Source organism: Dendrobates tinctorius, unplaced genomic scaffold (genome assembly GCF_039654945.1).
Source record: "Dendrobates tinctorius isolate UK_male_01 unplaced genomic scaffold, ASM3965494v1 ptg000026l, whole genome shotgun sequence".
NCBI lineage: Eukaryota > Metazoa > Chordata > Amphibia > Anura > Dendrobatidae > Dendrobates > Dendrobates tinctorius.
In genome coordinates, this window is record NW_027361694.1 from 6,223,433 (window position 1) to 6,234,934 (window position 11,502).

At 44.1% G+C, this 11,502-nt stretch overlaps 1 pseudogene; it reads right to left on the reverse strand.

The window, feature by feature from the left end:
- Positions 1-2,704: 2,704 nt before the first annotated feature.
- LOC141084705 (polymerase delta-interacting protein 3 pseudogene) lies at positions 2,705-3,450 on the reverse strand (annotated as a pseudogene).
- Between the last annotated feature and the right edge of the window lie 8,052 nt (positions 3,451-11,502).

Consider the following 11,502-nt stretch of genomic DNA (forward strand, 5'->3'; position numbering starts at 1 on the left):
ATTTGGAGTGAACTGATATGTGATCTGTGTGGATGTAAACCACAGTTTATTTGTCATGTTGGTAAAAAAGTTTTTTCAGCAAACTGGTGTCAAAACTAGGGTAAGACACAGGAAAGACAGTTCAATAGATGACTCACATGCCACAATTTGTATCCCACAGATACATGTGGCTTCTGACGGAGATAGCTCACTTTCAAATATCTTACCAGTATTTTTTTTGGGGGGTGAAGCCCGACAAATTGTGTAAATAAGAAGGCTAAGACACAACAAAAACAATTCTATGAAGGCTTGAAATCTTCTGCATATTAAAACACAGCTGGGTCACATGATCAAGCCTGAGAGGAGAAGATTAACCCTTTTTGTGCTGCCTGTCAGCAGGTCTCATAAAGTATTTAAAATGCTGAGTCCACATAAAAATGCACAGCATTTATATGAAAAAACACAATATAGCCGGTATCCCATTGAAATGGCCAGTTTGTGGGATACCACACATCCTCCACGCCTCTTCAGATACCACCACTAGAGCACCAGGGTGAACGTGTTCCGTGAGGCAACAGCCACAATATTGTTTGCAAAGGGGTGTTTGTGGTCTCAGCAGAATTCACCTATCATTTCTTGTGTCTCCCCCTCCCAATGAGGTGTCCAAATAAATATCTATTATAAATCCTCTTCAAGACCGTAATACGTATATATACTGACCTGAGATATAAGAGAATATCATCCCCATAAAGGTCCACTATATCTGACAACTTGCCGTATCACAAATTATCGGTGTTGACACCGTCCATATCTGTTTAACCCCTTAGTTGCTGCTGTCAAAAGTGACTACATCAAATAAATGGTTAAAAGATTGTGGGGGCTTGCACTTTAATCTAATTGACACACCGAGATCATGATTGTGTGGTCCTGATGTTTGCCATAGCTGTTCATGGCCAAATAGCGGCCTTAGAGTCTCCCGGCTATAGCGGTCAGTTCAGAAGTTAGCGACATTTAGGTGGTAAACAAACACTTTTTCATTCCGGCTATACCACTTTGCATTAATTCCTAAAAATAATAATAATAAATAATCTTTATTTTTATATAGCGCTAACATATTCTGCAGCGCTTTACAGTTTGCACACATTTTCATCACTGTCCCCGATGGGGCTCACAATCTAAATTCCCTATCAGTATGTCTTTGGAGTGTGGGAGGAAACCGGAGTGCCCGGAGGAAACCCACACAAACACGGGGAGAACATACAAACTCCTTGCAGATGTTGTCCTTGGTGGGATTCGAACCCAGGACCCAGGACCACTGAGCCACCGTGCTGCCCTAAAAATCACCTGAAGGGTTAATAAACTACCTTACAGCGGTTTTCAATATGTCAGGGGGTGCTGTTTTTAAAATGGTATCACGTTTGGGGTTTTCCAATATATAGCACCCCTAAAGTCACTTCAAACCTGGATAGGTCCCTCAAAAAAATAAATTTTGTAAATTTCCTTGAAAAAATGAAAAATTGCTGCTACATTTTTAAACCTCCTAAAAGGCTAACAAAATAAATTACAGTTTAAAAAATGGTGCTGATGTAAAGCCGACATGTGGGAAATGTGGTTTATTCATGTTTTTCTGTGGTATGACTATCTGGATTAAAGGGATAATCATTCAAAGTTTGAAAACTGCAATTTTTTTTACATTTTTGTCAAGTTTCTGATACTTTTATAAATAAACACAAAACATATCAATCTAAATTTACTATTATCATAAATTATAATGTGCCGTGAAAAAACAGTATCAAAATCACTGTGGGATTTGTTGAAGCATTCCAGAGTTATGACCACATAAAGTGATATTGGTCAGAATTTAAAAAATTGGCCCGGTCACGAAGGGGTTAAAAAATTATAGGGTTGGACAGGAAGAGCAAATAGTCGTGCTGTGGCACTGCGCCCTGTCAACACTAGAGTAACTTTTATTAATTACCAGCATTACATAAAAATTTTTAAATGTAGTCGAAGTTGATAGACAACAACAATCTGTGCCCTCCCAGCATTCCTCTGTACACATTTCAGCATTTAGATCTCTATTAGCATGATCTATTACCCTTCAGCATTTCTCTGTCTTCAGATCACAGATGTCACAAAATGCTTCAGCCGCAGTGCAGTAAATATTGCCTACCATTGAACACTTCTTGATTACATTTGTACAGTGTGCAACATTAATTAGGCATAAAAAATGTATTTGTCTAAAACACAGTCAATGGACTCTTAGTAATTCCCCCCATTTAAAGTAATATGATGGTCTTGAGATCCATTTGTAGGAATCCAGATGTTAAAACTAGAAAACAACAAAGATTATCTTTTCAGTTGAAATAGATTATTGAAGAAATTTAGACAAGTTATTCAACATTTATTTAGCCTCCCTTGTCAGAACAGCAGAACCATAACCGTGCTGTATCACAATACTTAAGCAAGGGGAAAACTCAAATTCATGATGCAATAATGCAACTGCCCCACAACGAAGAAGAACAGTAGTACAATGCTGGGAACAGGATAAATTGTCCAATGTCTCATGGCAGACTCCTTCAACATTGACTAACTGTTGTTAATCATCAGAGCTAAACAAAAAACAAAATGAAAAATGAAGGTTTGTTTTTTTTAAAGGAGTCTCTGGGCTCATATGTGAACTGTGAGTCTCTCTCATTGCAGTCCCCAAATTGGGTTGATGTAATCAGAGCTTAATCTTTAATACAGGTGGTTGGATGACTGATGATGACACTGAGGATTTAAAGAGTGCTTTTTAGATAGTATCAAGATCAACTTCAGCTGAAGGATTTTAAGCAACACTGAAGGAGGAGGAGGTTGTGTTTCTTCTAGATTCACCTTCCTTCTTTGATGGGGTGTCACTAAATCTTAGAAGTGTGGGCTGGTCTGATGTTATCAAACTACAATTCAAAGGAAGATTGCATTTCATTGGTTGTCCATCTAGGTATCTGTTGTTGTAATTCTTGCAGGCACCAACTGCATCATACTTTCTTACAAACACGACCTCGGCAATTCCAGAACACAGCAAGCAGGTGCGCTTCAAGGCACCACATGCACAGAAAAGCTCCATGTTGTCTTCCTCTGTGACTCTTGGATGCAAATTATTAATGGTCTTTTTTGCCTTCTAAAGGGCTAAACACAGACCATTATGGAGTAGGCCCTACTGATGTACTGGCCTCCTTTGTAACAAGTGTCCGTGACACATTGGTTAGAACCTTTGTGTGCAATAAAGATGTTGACGTGCTGAGTAGACATGGGAGCTGTGTATGCATCATTCTGTACCGCTTTAGTAAAAGATAAAGTTAGCTCAAGAGAAAATTTAATTTCCAGACATTCACTGCTTTTTTGCACATTGTTGGCAGCTGTGGTCTTTGTCTTCTTGGTGTGGAATTTGGAAAGTTCCAAGTCGTCATCAATACTATCACCGTCCATATCTTGTCAAGAGGAAATCTGTTGTTTCCCAGGTCCCAGGGTCGTGGTTAACTACGCTTATTGGCATTCCTTTAACAGTGTTCGTTACACCAGAAAAAAATATTTTTCGACTGTGACATTTCGATATTCTTGGCAATACGTATGGGTGAAGATGAAGAACCTTGTGCCACAGGTGTGTTGATAGAGTTGCGGCCGATGCACTTTTTGAGGCCCTCCTCCACGTTTCTTCCAATGGGGATTGTAGTTCGTGCAAATTTGGCGCAGGCAAAGTCCATAATAATGGGATCTTTGGTTTCATGTGGCCATCCAGGAAGTCTGTTCCAAGTGTTATTGGGGTGCATGTAACTTTGTGGCAGGGCAGGCCTTGCATTCAATGCATAGGTTAACAGTACGGCAGTACCAAATGAAAAAAATCAGAACTTTGGTTTCATGTAGCCATCTAGGAAATCTGTTACAAGTGTTATTGTGGTGCGTGTAACTTTGTGGGAGGACAGGCCAAGCATTAAATTCATAGGCAAACACAATAGGAGACAGACTTTCTCAAGTGGGAACATTTTTGTCATGAGGCCCTCAAGTACCTCTGTTGAAAGGGTTATTGGGGCGCATCTTACTTTGGTGCAAGGCAGGCCTTGCATTCAATGTATAGGTAAACAGTGTGGTATTACCAAATGAAAAATAATGGAACTTTGGTTTCATGTAGCCATCCAGGACATCTGTTTCAAGGGTTATTGGGGTGCGTGTAACTTTTGGGCAAGGAAGGCCTTGCATTCAATGCATAAGCAAACTTTATGGGAGTAAAAAAAGAATAAAAGGGATCTTTGTTTTCTTGTGGCCATCCACGAGGTCTGTTCCAAATGTTACTGGGGTGCATGTAACTTTGTGGCAGGACAGGCCAAGCATTAAATGCATAGGCAAACACTATGGGGAGACACACTTTCTTCTAATGGGAACATATCTGTCATGAGGCCCTCAAGTACATTTGTTGAAAGGATTATTGAGATGCTTGTTACATTGGTGCAGGGCAGGCCTTGCATTCAATGCATAAGCAAACAGTATGGGAGTACCAAATGAATAATGTGAACTTGGTTTTCATGTGGCCATCCAGTACGTGGGTCCAAAGGCTTATTGGGATGCGTGTAACTTTGGTACAGGGCAGGCCTTGCATTCAATGTATAAGCAAACAGTATGGGAGTACCAAATGAATAATGTGAACTTGGTTTTCCTGTGGCCATACAGTACTTGGCTTCAAAAGCTTATTGGGGTGCGTGTAACTTTGGTTTAGGGCAGGCCTTGCATTCACTTCATGGACAAACTTTATGGGAGTACAAAATTGAAAATAATGGGAACATTCATTTCATGTGGCAATCCAGGACGTCAGATCAAATGGTTATAGGGGGGCGTGTAACTTTGTGGCAAGGCAGGCCAAGCATTAAATGTATAGACAAACGCTATGGGAGACACACTTTCTTCAAATCGGAACATTTTTGTCATGAGGCCCTAAAGTACATCTTTTGAAAAGGTTATTGGGGTGTGTGTTATTTTGGTGAAGGGCAGGCCTTGCATTCAATGCATAAGCAAACAGTATTGGAGTACCAAATGAATAATGTGCACTTAGTTTTCATGTGGCCATCCAGTACGTGGGTTAAAAGGCTTATTGGGGTGCATGTAACTTTGGTGCAGGGCAGGCCTTGCATTGACTTCATGGGCAAAATTCTTAATAATGGGAACTTTGGTTTCATGTGGCCATCCAGGCCATCGGTTCAAAGGGTTATTGGGGTGTGTGTAACTTTGGGGCAAGGCAGGCCTTGCATTAAATGCATAGGCAAGTTTCCAGAATTGCAGAACGGCGCTGGAAGATAACGCATTCGCAAGACGACTTCACTGCACTCAAACAAGCAACACTTGCATTCAAATCAGCTCTCACCTCTGCTAAACAGGCCTTCTTTACATCCCTTGTATCTTCCTTATCCCACAACCCCAAACAGTTGTTCAATAATTTTAACTCCCTCCGCCCACCACAGCCCCCTCCGACTTCCCTAATCTCTGCCGAGGACTTTGCCGCACACTTCAAAAAGAAGATAGACCAAACACAGCAAGTCTTTATTGCTCAACCACCACAACCCCTTTGTATACCAGACCAATGCCCAAACCTCATAACCTCCTTATCTAACATCACTGAAGGGGAGCTTGCTCATCTTCTCTCCAAATCACACCTCACCACTTGTGCACCTGACCCTTTCCCATCCCACCTCCCCAACATCACCACCACTCTTATCCCATCCCTAACCCACATCTTCAACCTATCACTAACTTCTGGTACCTTCCCTTCTGCTTTCAAACATGCCACAATCATGCCTATCCTTAAAAAGCCAACTCTCGATCCAACAGCCACGTCCAGCTATCGCCCAATATCACTGCTCCCATTTGCTTCTAAACTCCTGGAACAGCATGTCCACACTGAATTTTCCTCCCACCTCTCATCTAACTTGCTCTTTGACAATCTACAATCTGGATTGCGCCCCCATCATTCCACTGAGACAGCCCTGACCAAAATTACCAACGACCTACATACAGCCAAAGCTAACGGACAATACTCTATACTCCTGCTTCTAGACCTGTCCTCTGCATTCGACACCGTTGACCACTGCTTCCTACTACAGATCCTCTCCTCCTTTGGCATCAAAGACCTCGCCCTATCCTGGATCTCCTCATACCTTTCCAACCGCACATTCAGCGTCTCCCACTCCCACACAACCTCCTCATCCCACCCTCTGTTGGAGTCCCCCAAGGCTCTGTCCTAGGACCCCTACTCTTCTCAATCTACACACTTGGCCTGGGGCAACTCATAAAGTCCCACAGATTCCAGTACCACCTTTATGTCGATGATACTCAGATCTACCTCTCTGGCCCAGACATCACCTCTCTGCTTTCCAGAATCCCAGAGTGTCTATCAGCCATATCCTCCTTCTTCTCCTCTCGCTTCCTCAAACTCAATGTGGACAAATCTGAACTGATCAACTTTCGCCCATCACACAGATCTTCCTTACCCGACCTTTCTATAACAATTGACAACATCATGCTTTCCCCCGTACCGGAGGTCCGCTGCCTCGGAGTATCCCTTGACTCTGCCCTGTCCTTTAAACCGCATATCCAAGCTCTCCACCTCCTGTCGCCTCCAGCTCAAAAATATTTCCAGGATCCGTCTCTTCCTCAACCCTCAATCTACTAAAATGCTTGTGCATGCCCTCATCATCTCCCGCCTCGACTATTGCAACATCCTTTTCTGTGGCCTCCCTGCTAACACCCTTGCACCTCTCCAGTCCATCCTCTACTCTGCCGCCCGACTAATTCATCTCTCTCCTCGCTACTCCTCCGCTTCTCCCCTCTGCAAATCTCTTCACTGGCTCCCATTCCTTCAGCGTATCCAGTTCAAATTACTAATACTGACCTACAAGGCCATCTACAACCTGTCTCCTCCATACATCACTGAACTAATCTCCCGATACCTTCCCTCACGTAATCTCCGGTCCTCCCAAGACCTCCTTCTCTCCTCCACACTTATTCGCTCCTCACCCAACCGCCTCCAAGACTTCTCCCGAATAGCACCCATCATCTGGAATTCCCTGCCCCATCACATCCGGCTATCAAACACACTAGGATCCTTCAGACGGAACCTGAAAACCCACCTCTTCAGGAAAGCCTACAGCCTGCAATGATCCCCGTTGCCTCCTCACCACTACTGGAGCTACCGCCTCACCATCACTGGAGCTGCTGCAACCCCCCAACCTACTGTCTCCTTCCCCACCATCCTGTAGCATGTAAGGCCAAAAGGGAAGGGTCCTCTCTCCCCTCTATATCAGTCTGTGATTGTTAGTTTGTTTACTGTAAGTGATATCTGTAATTTGCATGTAACCCCTTCTCATGCACAGCACCATGGAACCAATGGTGCTTTATAAATAAATAATAATAATAATAATAATAATAATAATAGGCAAACAATATGAGAGATCCATTTTCTTATAATGGAAACATTTTTTCATGAGGCCCTCCTGTGAATCTCGTCAAAGGGGTATTGGGTTGCATCTTAATTTTTGGCAGCCCAGCCACTCACTGCATAGACAATAACAGTATAGGAGACCCACTGTTTTATAATGGGAACAACAAACCATAGCTAGCTGATGGCCTTTTAAGAACACTAATGCCGCCTGATGCCCGTATAAAAATAGGCTTTGTGACTTTCAGAGTCCTTCCTTCATAAATGAAACAGGATATGTCTAATGATGTGTCACACTACACATGGCCAGCTAAGTTTGTTATACGTTAAAATGACATATCCCAGTGAATGCATTTGTATAGGTTGAAAGCGATGCTAAAGTTGAAAAACACATCAAAAACGCTACATGTGAACATAGCCCAAGTGGTGCAGGAACATTTTTTGGGGGTTCTTTATTTTGCCTTACATACAAATCAACAAATCATTACCCTGTAAAGGATGTTCTTTAACATATTACTCAGGAAAATTCATTTTGGCTTTGTTTTTGTATTTTTTTGTGTGCGCTTGTAAAAGTGGCGTAATATTCTGACAACATTGATCACAGCGGTGAACTGGGAGTCAGAAATGCTTCCAGGGGTATTCCCCATGATGTTACCATGGCATTTGAGCACTGTTCCCATCGATTTCAGGCAGTTTTAGACCATAAAAGGACCCTCAAGGGGGATTGTGACAAAAATGCTCGGTTTTCCCATAGACTTACATTGGGCTCGTTGCTCGGGTCGAGCACCCAAGCTTTCCAATTTGCTCAACCCGAGCAACGAGCACCAGAGCATTTTAGTGCTTGTCCATCACTAGTGCCAAGGTCTCTACAGTCAGCACTTTAGTGTCTCCACCATGATGACAACTCTCCATCTCCTCCTCCTCCTTCATCTCTTCCTCCACATTTCCCTCCTCACCCCATCCACGTAGGAGAAATGGGAAAAAGCTTGTGTGGGTGCTAACCTCTTTTGCTCTCATTCCTCCTCCTCTTCCTCACCCTCAACCTCCTCATGGTTACCCAATCTGCACTGAGCAGATGAGTTGAGGCTTGGCAGGGTAGTATGTCTCCCTGTGTTATGTCTATCTCTGCCTCCACCTTGTCCGCATACAAAGCTTCATGTTCAACTATCAGCAGCAACTGTTTAAATTGGCACAGAAGCCTTGCCAGCATGTGCAGTGTAGAGTTCAAGCACATGGGCATGTTGCACACTAGTCTGTGAGCTGGCACTTGCAGGCGCTGCAGCACTGATAGACCAGTTACAGCTGTAACCATATTGCAGAAGTGGACGCAGATACGGTGTAACTTAACCAGATACTCTGGCAAATCTGGTTATGTTTTCATAAAACACTGAACTACTAAGTTGAGCACAAGCATGGTATGTGTGTGAGTTTGCTAAGCTTCACAGCTGCCACCAGGTTACTGCCATCATCATGCACGAACATGCCTGGCAGGAGGTTTTACATTGAGAGCCACAGATCTGTCTGGATGGTTATTCCTGTAAGTAACTACCATGGTGAGCGGTTTGTCTACTAGACAAATTAGCTTGAGCAGAACCTGTTGCCGCTTCACTGAGGCAGTGTTGCAGGGCTTTCAGCTTCCAGCTAATGAGAACGATGTGCTCTGAGTTAACAAAACAGAGATGGAGGATGATGAGTACCAGGAGAGGGTGCAAGAACTAATGTATGACGGGTAGGAAAAACTGATAGAAGCAAGGACAGAAATCCTTGGCGTCGGGAGAACATGTGCCATGCCATGGTGGGACTTAATGCCAGCCTCCATAATGTTCAATCATGGTACCGTCAGGAAATGTGGTGGCCCTGGGCATGTGTAAATAACTAAGTGGAAAATCCCATTAACTACATTAGTAAGGGCATGGGTGATGTTCCTGGACACATTCTGATACAAGACGGTGACGCCACACCAGGAGAAAAAGTGATGGCTGGGGATTGAGAACCTCTTAATCGGTCAAACAACTCAGGAATCAGTGGAATAGGATATTTATGTTTCACCGTGATTTGGTTGAGACCTCGAAAGTTTATACAGGGTCGCAGAGACCCGTCCTTCTTCTTGACAAAGAAAAACCCAGATCCAGCAGGAGAGGAGGATTTCGGAATGAACCCCCTAGCCAAATTCTCCTGGATGTAGTCTGATATAGTTTGAGTCTCACCTGGGGGCAAAGGGTGAATTCAGCCTCTAGGGGGGGTATAGACCAGGGAATCAAACCAATAGGGCCATCATATAGTCTGTGGGGCAGCAAAGTCTCTGCCTTCTTCTTGTCAAATACGTTAGTAAATGACCAATAGGCAGATGGCAAACTGTGCAACGATGCCAGAATAGACGGGGCCTTAGCCGGGCGTATGGGAGCCAGAAACCTCCCATGACAGAAATGTCCCCAGAGGAGTACCTCTCCAGTTCTCCAGTCCAACACAGGTTCATGCTAAGGCAGCCATAGTAGGCCCAAGAGAAAGGCGTGATACATGTTGGAGTTGACATAGAAGACCATTTTCTCCATATGGAGCATCCCAATACGGACCTCAAGCGGCTCAGTAGCAAAACAAACTGTTTCCCGAAGAGTTCTCCCATTGACACATGTTATTGCCAGGGGGTTCTGGAGTGGATGAACTGGGATTTGGAACCGATCCACTACAGCCTGAAGGATGAAATTTTCCCTTGCCCTGGAATCCAAATATGCTGACTTAACAAACTGGAATTCACTGGATGTCACGGCCACAGTAAGTATCACAGATTTCTTTCTAGAGAGACCTCTTCTACCACCCCATGAGCTTCTCTGGTCTTTGAGAAAAGGGAGCCAGGCGCTGCTGTTTACTTTCACGTGCCACTTCACTAGCACGATCACGGAAATGGAGGTCTATATGGATGGCGAGAGAGATCAGGTTGTTGAGGGTAGTTGGTAGGTCTCATCCAGCTAACTCATCCTTATTATCTCTGGAAAACCCCTCCCAGAATGTCACCAGCAAAGCTTCATTGCTCCATCCGAGTTTGGACGCCAGAGTGCGAAAGCATACCGCATATTACGCCACCGAAGAATTGGTCTGACGTAAGCGGAACAAAGGGGAAGATGCAGAGGTGGTTTACCCGTGTTCAATGAACACCTTGCAAAAACCTTCCAGGAATGCAGGTAAATCAGAGATGATTGGATCCTCTATCTCCCACAATGGGTTCAACCACGCCAGAGCCTCGCCTCCAAGGTGTGACATTAGAAACGCCACCTTTGCTCTGTCCAGTGGGAAATGGTGTGGAAGAAGTTCAAAATGTAGCTGGCAATAGTTGATGAACCGCGGCAGAGCTTTGGATTGCTGTCAAAACATGGTGGGGCTGCGAGTTGGAGGCCAGGATCTTAAACTAAGCAAATTTTCTGGGAAGTCTCTGGAGGAGACATGACTGTTTCAACTTGCTGGAACTCTGGAGGGATATTTAAGGTCTCCAACTTAGTGATTAAGGACTGTAACTGTGTGGACAGCTTTTCCTGTGCATTCTTCTGTCGGCAAAGCTCCTGGTACATGGTCCGTAAGGGCAAGGTCCAGGATCCAGCGAGATCCATGGCCTGAGCAAACTGTCACGATTGTGGTTTGTGGAACCACTGTACCACGGACCATGGAGAGCTTGGAGGGGTGTGACTAAGCAATCACCTGACTAGTAACTAAAGCCTCTGATGATGAGGTTAGATTTGACTCCAGATGAATGCCAGGTGCCACTTCAGGGAAGACCAATGGTCGCGCGGCAGCTGGACCCAAATGACAAACTGGATGGAGCAGCAGGCAGAGCTTGCATCTAAAGTGCAGCTGACCAAGTTTATATCAGAGAGCAGAAGAGTTTGTGTAAGAGACAGAGTTTGAGCCAGAGTGCAGCTAGCAGGTTTTGCTTCAGAGTGCAGCAAGTGGGATTTGCTTCAGAGTGTAGCAAACAGGATTTGCTTCAGAGTGCAGCAGGCATGATTTGCTTCAGAGTGCAGCAAGCAGGATTTGCTTCAGAGTGCAGCAAGCAGGATTCATCTCAG